Raw genomic sequence first — 16,800 nt, forward strand, 5'->3', positions numbered from 1 at the left:
AAATTTAGGGAACAAAGAAAACCCTTGTTCATTCTTTCAATTTCAGAGGCCTCTGGCTTCAATTCTTTGGAAAAAAAACGTGAGAGAGTTTGGTTTTGTTTCTTTGAAAATGGACCATCTGGTTCTCTTATTTACAAAACTACCACCAAGTTTTTTTTTGGGCCCAACTCTCATTGTATCCGTGTGGGCCTTTTTTTAACTTGGAATAGGCCATTTTTTGGGTATAGTACTATATAGGACCACTAGACATTTTGAAACCCTAAAAATTTGTGTTTTTTGGAGGCCTAAAGCCATGGCACCTTGGGCTTTAGCCCAAGGTCGGCCTTGCAAGTGCCGTTCAATGGCAGAACCAGGATTCGGGCATGGGGTGGCACCGCTCAAGGGAAATCTAGTTACATGTTGTGCGAAAAATATGAAGAAAAAAAAGTAAGTGTGAAGTCGTATAATTAGGTAATATATATGTTAGTTTGATCATGCTTTATTATTCTTTCACAGGGTTATATGTCCAAGTTTGATCATGTTTTATTATTGTATATAGGGTTATATGTCCTAACTTCAATTATTATTTTGATAGATGAAATTTTCTTCCATTTATATAATTGGAGTCGTTTGAAGTGGAGTTAGGTATTTTATTAATGTCTTTCTATTCCAGTAATGGTAGTCCAATTGCACTGAAACTGTTTTTTTGCTGGCTTTGGGAATATTTTTTGTACTTTTGTTTAGCTACTGTTGGGTAACATATATGGTTATATGTTCAGTTCTGTTAAGCCGCTTCGCGGACCAATTCATATAGGGTTGTCTATTGTTATATATGGTTATGGTAACATATACGTCTATATTTGAATGCTATTGTTTAAGTTATACATGATTCTTGAATCTATTTTATTATCATGCTAGTGTTTAGGTTATATAAGTTTGCATCTGTTTAACTCTGTGTATCTTTGCAGGAATAACAAAACCAAATCAAAAAGTAAAAAGTTGGTACCTATGGAACGAACATATAATACCTGACCCATAGCAAAGATAAACCCTTCAGCACAGATGAAATGATGAGATGGTGATAAAGAAGGACTAATATGGTGTTATTAGGACAAATTTTATATTATTTTTTTATTTTTTTGTAGGGATTGAACAAACTTTGTCTTCGATGGTCCGAATATTAATGATGTTTCATTTTGAACAAATTTGGACTTGCCCACTGACTTAGGTGGTACATTTTGTATTATATGGTACATTTTGGATATATTAAAATTGATGTTGTGTTATGATTTGGTACTGCATTGTATAATATTCTTAACAGCGAATTGCACATATAATCATATATGTACCAATCTAGTCGCTATATACATGGTTAAATGTCAACATGTGTAATAAGTAACCTTTAAAAGGAAAACATATATATAACGTTATATATGATCTGAATATATAACTATATAACCATATTGTTCTTTACTCATTATAACCATATAACCCTATAAAAGAATAATAAACTATAATTATATTTAACCATAGACAACCTTATATGAATTGGTCAGCGCAGCGATTTAATAGACCTGAACATATAATGTTGTTTGTGCAGCGGCAGATTGTGTGAGATTTGGAATGTAGAGAGAGAGAGAGTGTAACCATCCGAATTTTTGAACAAATTTTTTTTTGAATAAAATTAAATATTTTATTTGTAGGGGGCCGAAATATCCGAAGGATAGACGGATGCCCATGCACGTCACCGAACATTGCGTGCCTTAACCGAACGTAAATGTTTTTGAGCTCGCTCGGTGATCTTTCCAAACGCTCGGGATGTCCTCTTGTTCGGTTGTTCTTCGAAAAGAACATCCGATGCTCAGGGATTCATCGTGTGTCAGAAGTGGGCTCCACCGAGTACAGATGATTATGGAACCTTCCAGAAATATCTTGTGATAGGTAGGCTGTCTTTTCTGATATTCAAAGTGACATCTCTGAACGATGTGACTTTTTTGATATCGACCCATGTGGCTCTGTAAAAATTGGGAAGTGATGTACATTAAATAGTCCTGTTGCAGGACGCCATCCGAGTATCACGCGACACGTGGAAAGTAGGACCAACTTGCTCATCACTCAACCCCTTTGCCTATAAATAGAAGGGCATTAACATTGAGAAACTCTCTCTGGATTGAAAAACAACAGACTCTCTCTTTCCTACCAACAGATTTTTCTTACTAAACTTCTTTTTCTTCTCTCTCCACTTACTGACAAGTTCGTCGGAGCTTCTTTCCGGAGGAACAACCCCCTCCGGTTCTGCAGGTATATCAAGGCCGGCGTCATCTCTCACGGCAGCTACACAAGGGATCACAAAGAAAACCACCCCCACATTATTATAATTCTTTTACTAAAATGATTGTCTTATTATCATTTAAACCCTTGTACTAAAAATTTCAGTGAAAATGTGCATGTGTGTGTGCCGTGAGTGTGTGTCGTGAGTGTAAAAAAAAAAGAGAGAGAAGAAGATTTAGTACTCTTGATACCCATTAGCTGCACCATGTACTACCTGGCCTTAGCCTTTAGCTCAACAAAAACCTAAAGAATCCCATAGATACATGAAGATGGAGGGTATAGGAGATCCCATGAATTGGGGGCCAAGTAATTAATTGAAGGAGATTTTGTGTAAGAGAGGGAGAGAATTTAGTTTGATCCAAAATCCCATCATTTTAACTCTACACTATCCTAGTGTTGTAGCCATGTGAGCCTACAAGAGAGAAGGATGAACAATAAATGTGTCATGTTCCCATTGTTGTAGCTCACGCATGAGAGAGAGAGAGAGTCTGCCGACAGGAGGGAGAGAGAGAGGGTGGTTGGGTTTTCTATCCTAACCTCATCACATGCTCCCATGTTACCCTATATTATAGCCTATCCTACAAATATATATATATATATATATATATATATATATATATATATATATATATATATATATATATATATGACCGGGAAGGGTTTCATCCGAGCAGTTTTCATTGAACGGTTCAAAAAAAACTGCTCGGATGACGCTTTTTCCGGTCATTTTTTTTGCTGATTTCTCGCGGGGACCCTTAAAATTACGTTCTGCACACATTGAACGGTTCAAATTTTCAAAATTTGATCGGAAAATGAAAGTCCCTCATTTTGTTAAAATGAGGGATTCCTCAATTGAAAATTCCTCTATATATACCTTTCCACCGCCACTCAAACCACCATTCAATCTTTCAATTCCAAAACCTAGAAGTTGTTCGGATTTGTAGTAAAAAGAAAATTACTTTTCTTTTTATCAAATTCTAACCGAGGCGATGTCACTCCGTTCATTTTTCAATCTGACGAATCCGTAATCTACTACCGCCAAGAAGAATGATAGAAACCTCCTATCTACTCACCTAATAAGTATAATGTTGATGTGCTATATGTTTAAATATTGAAATTAGATATTTAAGATGCCGCATGCTAAAATTTATATGTTGTTATAAATTTTGCTCAGTTATCGAAAATCGGCTATCACGCAAGTGTATAAAAAAAATATTATAATAGTTACCTGGAAACTTGAAAATAGTATTACTGTTAAAATAAAGGAATGTTGCTGCCACCATTATTTATTCTTAGATTAAGAAAAGCATGACTTCGAGTTCAGTAAATGGAAATCGAATTTAACTGTTATTACGTGGTAAATGTAAGAGTGTTTACCGAGAACGTGTTGGAAATATTGTTCTTATGTTACCTGCTATTGTAATTTTTGAATGGTAAAAAAAAAAAGAAGTATGAAATTTTGGATTTATTTATTATCGCATGTTTTAGCAAGTTTTGAAAGAATAATGTGAACGCGAGAAAATGATTCATGTTTACGAGACACAAAAAACGAGAAATGGTTGACTAGAATAAATGAGAAATTGAAACGTGAAAAGATTAATGATTGTGTGAGCATGAGAGTCCGATGGGATCAGTAAAGCTGGTCGGCGGAATCATGGCTCGAGTGTATGTGTGTGAGCATGAGAGCCCGATAGAATCTGAAAGAATGGTCAGCGGAATCATGGCTCGGGTGTGTGTGACCTAGGAGCCCAGATGGAATCTGAAATGATGGTTAGCGGAACTAGTGTCGTGTGAAAACGGTGAAAGAGCCAATGAAATGAATAAGACTAAGAGCCCGATGGAATCTGAAATGATGGTTAGCGGAACTAGTGTCGTGTGAAAATGGTGAAAGAGCCAATGAAATGAATAAGACTAAGAGCCCGATGGAATCTGAAAGAGACGGTTAGCGGAATCAATGCTTTTGGGTGGAACAAATTAGCCCGGGAGCCCGATGTAATCTGAAAGACGGTTAGTGGAACCAGTGCTCGAGATAATAAAATGGAAAGTGAAATCGATACTGATAAAATGGTGACACGAATTACGATACGCTGCGTTGATTCTGAAAGACATTGACACTTTTTGTTGAATTGTTATTTCTACGTTGAATTGTTAAATCTCTGTGTTTTACTTCGCAAAAATTATATATTATTTTTGCTAAAGTATGGGACATAGGGATAAGTGTTAGCTACTGAATTTAAAAGCTCACGGTATTACTTTGTGACCTTGGCATATTATGCCAGACCTAGGTGACGAACATGAGAAGTTTTAATACTCAGAGGAGTTCAAAGCTGAGCAGAATATCGAAGAAGAAGCCGGACATCAAGTAGAATAGATTTACCGTAGTAGCCCTTTCTCTTTTGATTAGAATAATGGTATTTGAAACTCGAATTTAATTATTGTAATGACTCAATTATTGATTTTATTTAAAATAAATGTTGGATCGAATTTGTATTTATTTTAATTAACGCTCCCAAAAATCGGGGTGTTACAGAGAGAGCGCGCTATCAAAATTCTAAAAAAAACGAAAAAAAAACCGGCAAGGGCATTTTTATCTTGTATTAATTCCTTTTTGGCTTGACAAGGGTTCAGTTTGGCAACACAAAAAATGAAAAAGAATAAAAATGCATTTTTTTTGTCTAAGCCAAACAAAACCCTTGTCTGAGTGGATTTAGTGGGTTACAAACTTGAGAGGTGGACTTGGTGGGTTACAAACATGTTATAGTGAACCTTAGACCAAGTTTTTAAAAATTCAATGGCTTGTGTTTCTTGGTGCAACGTTAATTTTCAAATCTATAAGGACATTGTATAATTATTATTTGTTATTTTTTTCATCAGCGGTGCTACTAGTATAGATTTAATATCTATACCAAACCCGTACAAACCTCCTTTTGGGCCTGTTTCGGGTGTCAAAAAAATGATCGGAGTCGCTCATTTTGTTTAAAATACTTTGTTTATGGTCCTTACAAAAAATAAGCTCAATCTGGTATTGATAAGAGCGTTTACAAATCGTCCAATTCTAGAATTCAGGCATGAATTCTAAAGCAAAGTTGGATGATTTGTAAACGCCCTTACCAATATTGGATTGAGCTTATTTTTTGCAAGGATCATAAGCAAAATATTCTAAACAAAATGAGCGGCTCTGATCATTTTTTTGAGACTCAAAATAGGCCGAAAAAGAGGTTTGTACGTGCTGGTACAGATTTTTGTATGTACTGTTATCATTTCTGTTTTTTCATAGAGTTCAAAAAAATTTACAGGAGGGTATACATTATCTTGTTATTAGTGAAGTGTCGGAGAAATGACAGAATTTGTAAAATTTATTCCACAATATCCGCGGAAAATCATAGATTAATAGATAAAATATAAAAAATGTCAAATTGTTTTGAATATGAATTTGGAAATTCTATAGTGCAACCCGCACTACAGGACCATAGTGCAGCCGTTTGGGCCATCCATTTCGGCAATGAACGGTTCGGATCGATAGGAACTACAGGAGTTTCTATTGATCCGAGCCGTTCATTATGTATCAACCGCACTACCCTGTAGGACAACCCGCCCTACAATATCTCGAGTCCTTTGATATTCAAAACTCCTTCTCAATCCATCAACAAGTTTAATGGAGTAACTTTTTCTCCTCAATGATTCAATCTACCCCATGTAATTAGAGAGCAATTTTGTTCACCCTCGACAATAATATGCTTATTCCGTGTCCCCTTTTGCTGATCGAAATTGTTCAATTTTTTAAATTTATTTTCTAGGTGGTTGTGACAAAATTTAGCTCAATCGAACAGATAAGGATACAGGTACATAATGTGCTTCGGTTGTAGAAAAGTCATTTTAAAAGCTACTTTTAACAGGTAAAAAATATTATTTCTTCTTTGTCAAAAAAATAATTAGGCCTTATGTAGAAAATATGGGGGAATTGCATTTCGGTGGAGCCTGGGGCAAATAAGTTGTAACTCATGAACTACTTTTTCGGAATTCATAAGTCATGGGACTTGACGTTGAGAAGTCGATGGATTTCGTCAACCAACTTTCAAATTAATCGAACAAATCAAGTAGACCCATTACAATTGCTTCCGGATGTAATGTTCATTACCTTAAAAAACGTAGCTTTTCAACATGGTTCTTGGCCCAGACTTGAAGACCGTCGGGACTTGGCGTCGAGAAGTCGGTGAATTTCGTCGCCGGTGAGAGAGACAAGAGGAAAGGGAAACCGAAACTTACCTTAAAAAACGCAGCTTTTTCAATAGGGAAATTTATAGAAATTGTCATTCTAGTTTCATCCGAGTTTCATTTTCGTCCTCTAAGTATCAATTACTATTCTTTTGATCTTCAAGTTTGATTTTTGTACCAAATTGGTCCAATTGATAACTTATGTCAGCCAAATTGAATTGAAAAAATCAGATTGATGGAAATTTGGACATTGCAGTTCGTACCAAGTTGGTCCAATTGATGAAGTCTGCCCTTAATCAAATTTTTTGCGTCTAGTTTGACTGACGTAAGTTATCAATTAGACTAATTTGGTACGAAAACCAAACTTGAAGGTCAAAAGAGTTGTAATTCATACTTGGAGGGCGAAAATAAGACTCGGATAAAACTAGGAGAACCATTTATATAAATTTTCATTTTCAATATGGTTCTGGCCCATACTTGAAGATCGATGGGATTTGATGTCGAGATGTCTGGTAGATTTCGTCGTCACAAGAGAGAGAAGAGGAAAGGTTGATTACTAGGGAAACAGTGGAGTTCTCAATCGACGGCGTGTTTGGATGGAAAAAGAGGAGGAAGTGATTTGGGGATTTAGGGTTTCACTTGAGGGGGCGTATTCATCTTTTTATGTTGCCCTTTCCATGTATTCGAAAGTATTTTCTTTTCTTTCATATCTAGATGAATTCCATAAAAACCCATCCATGAGATGGAATTTTTTTGCCCCAGCAGCCACTGTCTTGCAATTCCCCCAGAAAATTTCGCCAGTGATGGTTTTGCGCGAAACTCTAAAACCCCAAAAGCGGTTTGGAGGATTTATCTTAGATATTTTAAAATTTTTTTTTGATAAAAGTAAATTTTCTTGAATTTTTTCTAGTACAAAGTTTCGCCCAAAACTACCGAAGTTTTTAAATAATGACGACAAAACGCCAAACAGAAAAAATAAAGAAATAAACCCCGAGGAACTAGGCCTATATGAACTATGAAGTGCAAAATACAGTAAAAGCAGGAATTTTTTTCCCCATTTATGGGCGCAAACGAAGCAGAGGTTGGGCGGCGGGGTAGGTGCGTTATTGACGGTGGCGTGCGGCCAATGCCGTCCGCCGAAGAAGAGGCGGCTAAATCCACTCGTCGATCGGTGCTACACTTGTGAGGCGATGCATACAACGAAACCCACTCCTCGCTTTTTCTTTTTCATCCCGTTAGTAATTCTTTGTTATGTCTATGGTATCACGATTGTGTTTGAATTGACTTCTTGGGTAATTTGTCGCCAATCCTTGTTTTTATACATGATTCTGACGTGGGTTTGATGTTTTGGTTTGACATGTCGCATGAGAGTTGACATGGGGGATTGGGGTTGAGATCTTACTTCTTAGGATGCCCCTTTGGGCTAACTTCTCACCGACTTTTTTAGGGCTAACTTATCCCAAAATCTAGTAGAAATTAAGCAAAGTTCTAAAAGCTTCTAGGCGCTAGTCGGGCAGCTGGGCACCGCCTAGCACCTAGGCCGATTAATCGGCATCTAGACATTAGGCGAATTTTCAATATTTTTTTTATAGAAATATTCTGCTGTCCCCTCCCTAATTTTCGATTGTGTAAGAGAACTAGGTAGACTGGAAATGTGTATATATCATAGTAAGACTACACCAAAGTCCCTTATATTATGTTACCATTACCACGACACTAAAGCCCTTAATATTTTAAAATCACATCGCCTTCCCGCCTAACCGTCCGCCTAGCCGCATATAATCCGCCTAGCCGCTTAGAACGCCTAGGCAATTAATTGTCGATTAGTCCCGCCTAGCGGCTGATTAATTAGCTTGGCACCTAGAAAAAACACTTAGGTGCCAAAAAGTCGGTGAAAAGTTAGTCCAAAGGGGCCTTAATGTAGGAAGAAGGTGAAATTTTAGGGGTGTGCAATTTTGGCTTGGCAGAGCGGGGTAAGGCTTTGTGGTATAAGGGGATAAAATAATTGTCTTGGGGAGTGTTTCTTTGAGTTGTGCTCGTGCTGTCTATGTGTGTAGTTAGTGGATTTGTTTGTATCTAGGTACGGAGAACAAAGTTAAGTGTCTGTGCATGTGCATGGGCATGTATGGATGGAGACGCCTTTGTATCCTTGGGAAAGAGAACGTATACAGAGCAGCGAAAAAGATTTTCACCTTAACTTCTGGGTGCCAGAGATTTGATTTTTCAAAAAGGTCATGCGTCGAACTTGCACAACTTAAATCAATTTATGTAGAATACTCTTGTTATAATAGGATTCTGAAAAGTGATATTTTTTTTTTCTTTCGCCGCCACCGACCTGGGTCCATCCTTGTTTGTGCTACATTTATGCAAGATGGAGTCATGTTGGAAGTTTTGTTATGTATAAATAGTTGCACAATGGGTTTGTTGTGTGAGATGTGATGATTATAGAGACCATGGGAGTGTTAAAGCAATTATTCAAAACTTGGTGATGTGAGGCTATTTTATGGGTTGGTTTGAAACTATGAGTGCTGTCTAGCGTGTAGTGGTTGAGAAAAATGTAGTACGGTAATGAAAGAGCAGGGTAAAACTTGCGTATGCCTGTCTGTTGCCCTGTCTGACCTTGCGTTCTCATCATCATTTTGGCATACACCAGGTTCGTTTGTGAAAGCCCAGAACCTTGAGTTTGTTATCGATTTCGTTCACGTTTGTTCATTATTTGATACTTTGATTACTGTTTTGCTTTTGCACCTCCGTTTTGATTAGAGTTAATAATTGATGCAATTAAATCCCTTAAGTGACTAGTAGAGACTAACCGAGGCTTCGGTCGAATGGGGTGTCTAACACCTTTCTGTTTTGTGACTTATCTCCTGAGCCGAGTAATCTGTAGTTGTGACGAACTAGTAATCTTTGCTTGTGTGTTCTGTTTGGTTCCTTGAGTAGCCTTAAACCTAATTGGCAACTCTGGAAACTCACGCATGTCCGTTTTCGGACAGGAAGCCTACAGGCATGTGATGCACATCATGAAATTATATTTGGTCAGTGCACAAGGTTTTTGACTACAGGGCATATAGCTTAATGCCTATAGCTTAATGGCTATAGCTTAATGCTTGCATTACTTTACGAGACATGCCTCGGTTGAAGTTCAAGGGCATGACCTGGACTTAACATGAATTTGATTTATATGTTCTCTTGCTGTTGAGACAACTGTAATTATTTTATATTTAGTTCAGTCTATGAGGACTTTGTTGTTATGCTTTGAAACTCTATTTATGTCAGTGGATATTACATAAACCTGTGAGTGGAGTAAGGGTTTTGGTCTCATACTTAATATTTGGCATTTAGCTTTCGGACGAAAGAGCTCTAAGTACCCCGTAAATTTAGGACTACTTTCAATGTTTGCATTTTGTGTGTAATGAATGTTGTTCAACAATCTATGTTGTTTCTTTGCTGGATTGACAACCTTTCTATTTTATTTCCATCTGGAAATGTTGCCTTTTTGATATTGTGAATAGAAATGCTACATACAAGTTTTATATTCCTGTACTAATTTCAGAACCTGTAATTCCCTGAAGAAATAATACGGGCATAACACCTTGGTAATTTCACAACTGCTTTGGGCTTGGGGGTAGTACTTTATGACTGAGAGCTCTCAGTCTCTCAGTGTATCTGTGATTGTTTCATTTATTACTGGCATGCTTAGTGTATTACTTCTCTTGATTTCAAACAGATCAGGTAGCGTCAGGATGTGTTGGAGAGTGCAGTGGGCCGGCTGACATGAGTCACATGACAGCCTTGGAAGAGATGGCCAAGGTAATGGTGCAAAATCCTAGGGAACCAGCGGCTAGCGAGGAGTCCGAATCAATGGTGGTACTACGTGAGTTTCAGAAACAAAACCCACTGGTGTTTCGAGGTTGGCCAGAGCCAAAGTTAGCAGAGCACTGGCTTAGTCAGATGGAGAAGATTCTGAATTCTATGTCCATAACTGATGATCAGACCAGAGTGTCTTTAGCAGCCTCTCAGTTAGAGGAGGATGCAGTCCAGTGGTGGCATTTGATAGACCGGACTTTGACATGGCAGGAGTTCAGGGATTTGTTTATTGACAAATACTTTCCACTCATATTCCGACATGCGTTGAGAATGATTTCCTCCAGCTAGTGCAGCGTGGCATAACTGTCACAGAATATGAGGCTGAGTTTTCAGAGTTGGCTGGATATGCTCATGAATTGGTTCCGGATGAGGAGACTAGGATTAGAAGGTTCTTAAGGGGACTAAAGGTCACTCTCCGACGCAGGGTGTCTATGTTGGATCTGCACTCATATTCGGAGGCTGTTAATAGGGCATTGGCTGTGGAGGAGGAGTTAGATAACGAAAAGAGTTTTCAAAGAGAGAAGTCACATAGGGATCCAGACCAGAGGAGTTGCTATAATTGTGGACAGCCTTTACACTACAAGAATTGATGCCCACAGCGAGAAGCAAGGCATGATTTTCTGGCTATTGTGGGCCTTCGGGCATCCTGTTATCATCCTGTTTCTTTTTCTTTCTTGCGTTTCATGCGTTTCAATTCGTTACAGAATAGTCTCATTCATCACATTTCATATTTTCCGAGTTATGTACTTAATTGCATTCACAACAGGTTAGGGTCAAACTCTTTATCCACAACCAAATGATCTAATGATGGACAATGAAGGAGAAATAAGCTGGACTGGGTTATTAGAGTATATATCACATTGAGTCACAAAGTCGATTTTGTCATGGGTTGGGTTGAAGTTGAATGACTGTTTAGACTTTAGAGTAGTGATGGGATTATAGTATCAATATTTGAGGCATTCGGGTAAATCATTCAAGACATTAGAGGGTTTGTTTAGGGTAGTCAAAAAGTGTATGACAGCCAGAACTTACTATACTAGTTTTTTGGGGGTACTTTTTTCTTCCTCTTGGAGATCGTCAAGTGACCACCCGCACAGGAATTCATAGCAGGCAGTTATTATGCCAAGTCAGATATTCACCTTGTAAATTGGTAGCAGAAATTATCCATTTGCAATTAAAAAGTGCTCGTTGTTGAGAACATTTGGCCATGTGAAGACTAAATTTCTTTGGAATTTAACTTTTGCTGTGTTGGCATTTAACTTTTGCTGTGTTTTCCCCTTCAATTGGTTAATGGGGGAATCTTCTGTATAATAGCTTAACCTTGATCTAAGAAGAAATGACCTTGATAGTTTGGTACAAGCGGAAGTACTGGTCAGCCTAGTGTCATTAGTTGAACATTTTCTTCACATATATACCTGGGGACGGATCTCATGGACTCAAAATTTCTTCGTTACGGCTTTGGAGTCATTTAAGAAGATGATGTATCGGGTGTGGGATTCTATATCCCTTCTTTATATGTTGCGGGTTTGCCACGTTAGCACATCATTTATTCTATTGCGTGCTTGCAACACAGGACATCACCCGGGTCTTCACGCCAGAAGACTTGTTATCTTTGTGGAGAGCCAGGGCACTTCGAGCATAATTGTGGACTGAATGGAGCAAAACAAGACTTTAGCTGGTTTTCATAATGACAGCAGTCTGCTGCCCTATAGGAGGAGTAAGTACCTCACACCTTGGTTTTACAGTCAGACCGTTCTCGCTTTACTCGCTTGAAGCTATGCTTGCGGAGTTGTAGTCTATTCTTTTTCAAAAGGCGAAGATGTTACGTTCAGATTGCTCACTTCACGCTAACTAGTCGTAGATGGGAAGCCTTATCCCATGATTACAAAACAGTTCAAGATGCATGGGATTCAGTGGCAACACAACTCCACATAGAGTGGTGTTAGCTGAACCGACTGAACCAGTACCGAAAAAATAATACCTTTTACTATAGAATTTAATGTAGTTGCCAAACCAGAAATTGGCTTGTATTAACAGCTAGTCAGCTAAAGAACTTATTTTTCTTTGTGTCCAGGATGACTAGCAAGGCCCTCCAATGATGGTACCTCCACAATATGCTGCTCCAAATCATCGAGAGCCTGGTTTCTTTGAGTGATGATTGGTGATTCTTTTCCCTTTCTTTTGCACAGTACTAGTTTCGCACTTTGTTGAAATTGCATATCCAAATAGTTCGATCTTTCTCTTTTTTTCGCTGTTGTTGAATGTCAGAGTTCAGACCGGTAGAGATAGAAGGACACGAACTTTCGTGGAATGTGGAGTGTGACATCCGACACTCCCGGACACATTTGTTGGAGACTTGTCTAACTGTGTCAAGGGATTTCTTTGGTTAGATTCCTTAAATACATAAGCATTAATTTAGAAATCATAACAAAATATTCTGAAAATCCTGCGTCCAATTTACCCACCTTTCATTTCCGCCAAATTTTATAACACAGCTCTTCATTTCCTCCGATCGCAATTAAACAAAACCCAGATGAAGTATCTCAAAATCAGGTCGATCATCTTCTTCCCAATCGAAAGCAACAATGTCTCACATCCCAGAAGAAATCATAGAGCAATTATTCTGCTACATCACAAACAACCCAGATTGAAACACCACCTCGTATCTCTACAAGTCATGGTACAATGTTGATAAATACAGTAGGCATAGTAATTGTGGTGAGTTGGATTGAAATATGAATCCACAAATGAATTTGCAGTTACACGTGTTTAACGTGTCTACTTTTGGTTACTCATGTTCAATCCTAACCCGACCTGTGTCGTGCTATATTTGTGTTAGTGTGGGAAAAAACCAATCCTAACTTTGCTAAGTTCATGTTCACCGCAATGTGTAAAAAACTTCTACCACTACTAGGAATTGGAATTGCTTGCTCAATGGAATGCCCACGAGACTGAATGGAGATGGGATTTGTTTCTTAGCGAATTCAAAGGCAAAGATGTGTACCATCTTTACCCTCTCTGATCTCTCCATAGACATCAGTTTCAGTCAGTGTTCTAAATGGCGGCCTTGGCGGCCGCCTAGGCGCTTGGAGGCACCCCGCCGCCACGCCAATACCCCTTGGCGTTTGATTTGGCGCCCAAGGAGATTTGGCGGTGTTTGGCAGCCGCCTAGGCGGCCTTGGCGGTGTTTGGCGGCCTTGGCGGACTTGGCGGCCTTGGCGGGCTCAGCGGCGTCTTTGGAGGCCTAAATTGTATACTATTAATGTAAAAGGGCTAGGATCAAAAGTATAAAAATTAAAAGGGCTTATTATGTAATTTTACAAAATCATATCTATATATATTACAATTACATTTACATCCTCATTCAATACTCCACGCTCCCAGAGATTCAGACGAACGAAGCAGACGAACTCCTGTTGACACCATCGTCCCTCTCTGGCTCTCTCTCGCCAGTATGTCTCTCACTCCCGTCGGTATCTCTCTCTCTCTCTCTCCCGCCGGTATGTCTCTCTCTCTCTCTCGGCTTTCTCGGCAGTTCAGTCTCAGCTCTCTCTCTCTCTCTCTCTCTCTCTCGGTTCTCTCTCTCTCTCTATCTCTCTCTCTCTCTCGCTCTCTCTCTCACAGTGATCATATACCTGATGAGTTTTTTTGAAATTTCTGAATTTTTGCATTTCTGATTTGAGTTTTTATTTTTTATTTTGGTATTTAAAAAAAAAACAGATTCTATAACGACAAATAGATTGTTAAAAAAAACAGATTATGACAGATTGTAAAAAAAAATGTTTAAAAAAAAAAAAAACGCCGAATTGCTTGGAGCCGCCTAGGCGGCTCGGCGCTTGGAGGTGGGTCTCCGCCCTACTAGCGCCAAGCGCCATTTAGAACATTGGTTTCAGTAATTTGCTCAAAATGGTACTCCTATCATTTGCTACTGTTTTCCCTCTTTCGATTTTAATTAGTTCATGCAGCAAAGACAAGTATTTTTTCTTGTAACTCAGGATGCTTGGGCTAACTTATGCGCACTTCGAATAAAACAAGTAAAATGAGTAAACTAAAGAAGGGAGAAAAATAAAAGGACAGGACGGAAGGATTGCCACACCATCCAAACGCCTCAATAATTCTCCACCTTTATACCCCTTGCTGTTCTTATCTGTGATTCAACAAAACCCGCTCCTATGTGGTTCCAAATGCACCCCATTACTTTAGGGATTGGCATGGCGGTCAAAATCCTCCCCCCTCCAAGCGGACAAAGGGATTGTCTCCCGGGATTAGTAAGTAAGTTGATCCGGACACCTTGAGTTATAGTAAAATAGATTGTGGAGCCCTCACTTCATGTAACTGGGCAATTACTCCAATGGACAATGGTTAGTTGTGGTTGAAAAAGGGCCTGATACACGCAGAGCCAAATGCTACACCGGGTCATTTTAATTGTAACAAATACACAAGGAAAATGAAATATATATTGGCCGACGGAGTTGGTCCATGTGGCAATCCGCATATGATAGATCAAAATAAATATCTCCTAGATTATGCAGTCGAGTTAACGCTATAACAGATCAAAATTAGAATGAGAAATTTTTGTTTTGTGGGTAATTGAAGATTTTATTAAACCAAAAAGGATATACAAAGTCAAAGGGGCATGCCCCCTTGAACAATAAACCAGAAGCTAACTACAAAATGAGCATCTTTTTGCAAGTCCTACACAGACCAGCAGCTATACAATCAGCTATACAAACCTGAATGAGAAAGTTGGTGGAACTATTTAAACGAGTTTCCATCCTCTCAATTCTTTTTCTTTCCTTCAAAACACGTCAAAGGATCATTTCAACGAATGACCCTGTGGCGGTCTAGGCGTCTTTAGTCAGATAGTCAACATCTCCAATCAAGCTCTAAATCTTTAAAATAGAGAACAAAATAACTCCAATCAAGCTCTATATTGGGTCTCTATTTTAGAGACCGAAATTTGGTTCTCTATATATAGTGATGTTTCAAACATATAGAGAATGATCTTCATATTTTTTTGCCTTTCTAAAATCACCTCGTTACCCTTTTCAAGTAAAGATGAAAATAGAGATTTAGGATTGAAGTTGGAGTGAATAGTGAAAATCTCTAAACTTGCTTTTTGGATAAAAAAGTACGTTTTGAGTCTCTATCTATTTAAGAAAATTGGGTTGGAGATGAGCATGGAGTTTCTCCATGATCCACTAGCATTTTATTCTTCCTTTTTCGCCAAAAGGGTAGGAACTTTATTGATGACAGACAAAAGTCACAGAAACAACCAAAAGAAGCAGCCATCCTTGATCAAGGAATTGGCTAACCAAAAGAAGCAGCCATCAATTTTATAGATGAGAGGATCAATGTGGGCGATTTTTTAGGAGTAGAATCGTCATTTCCTCTCATTTTGTTAACAGAGTTATTCAATTTTTCATTTCATATAGTTGAGGGAGTCTGTATGGGCGATTTTAAACATTAGGGGGTCTCCATAAAAGAAGACATAGTTGAGGGGGTCTCCATGTACTTTCACCTATTCTCGATCATCCCAAACACACAAAAGGTTCACACCTCCTGTGGACTAATAAGAGTCTAGTGTAGCATGAAGTTGTCCATCCACTTGCACCCATTGGTTGCTTTCAAAGCTGTAACTTACGAATTAGGACCCATCAATAGCTGGAATGTATTGAATAATAGCACTCCTCTGTGCCATTTTGATAGTTTCATATGAAAAAACGTGCAATTTTCGGATTAAAAAATAAATAACTTTCCTTCATAGTTTTTTGATTTTTTTGGCATCAAATTAAAGAACTAATCAAGATCTTTAATTTGGTGCGAAGAAACTCGAAAAATCATGTACGAAAATAATATTTTTATCCGAAAATTGTACATCTTTTCGTAGGTGACTATTATTTTAGACGGATGAAGTAGCATTTAGATTGTTGGCCAGCGATGCCAACTTATCCTGTTTCGCCCCAACCCCAAACCCGCCTGGACCCAGCCTCATTTTGCATAACCCCGTCCCATTTTCCTTTAATGTATCAATTCATGGTACAGTTTTTCCCCGTAAAGGCAGTCACTGAAGGAAACTAGAAGTGAAAAGCAAGCTCTTCAGGAAGGCATGGAGAAAGCTTTAGCTTACCTTACCCGGAACAACAAGCCCATATCGATTCTACAAGGCAACAACGGAGCATTCTTCGGAAGCTGACTACACAGGAGGTCCAGAAGCTATTCATAGCCCTGAACCCCAAATACCTCTAACGAGGCTCGAACTCTGGTCTCTCTTATGGGAGGGCCAGGAGATAACCGATGGGCTACAAGCTCTTATAGTACAGCTTCCAAATATGAAAGGGACATTTTATTGGTTTTTGCGCCACTAAATACCTTTCCAAAAGACGGAGAGGTATTTATCCAAATTAA

General features: G+C 38.5%; 2 long non-coding RNA genes across 2 annotated transcripts; one reads left to right on the forward strand and one right to left on the reverse strand.

The window, feature by feature from the left end:
- Positions 1 to 9,189: 9,189 nt before the first annotated feature.
- LOC131307421 (uncharacterized) lies at positions 9,190 to 10,303 on the reverse strand. Its single transcript, XR_009194126.1, has 2 exons — positions 10,234 to 10,303; positions 9,190 to 10,191 (listed from the first exon to the last, which is right to left on the reverse strand). It is a non-coding gene; the product is annotated as an uncharacterized LOC131307421 (long non-coding RNA).
- LOC131307420 (uncharacterized) lies at positions 10,180 to 12,836 on the forward strand. Its single transcript, XR_009194125.1, has 2 exons — positions 10,180 to 12,109; positions 12,467 to 12,836. It is a non-coding gene; the product is annotated as an uncharacterized LOC131307420 (long non-coding RNA).
- The last annotated feature ends 3,964 nt before the right edge of the window (positions 12,837 to 16,800 follow it).

The sequence above is a fragment of the Rhododendron vialii genome, chromosome 11a, assembly GCF_030253575.1.
Source record: "Rhododendron vialii isolate Sample 1 chromosome 11a, ASM3025357v1".
NCBI lineage: Eukaryota > Viridiplantae > Streptophyta > Magnoliopsida > Ericales > Ericaceae > Rhododendron > Rhododendron vialii.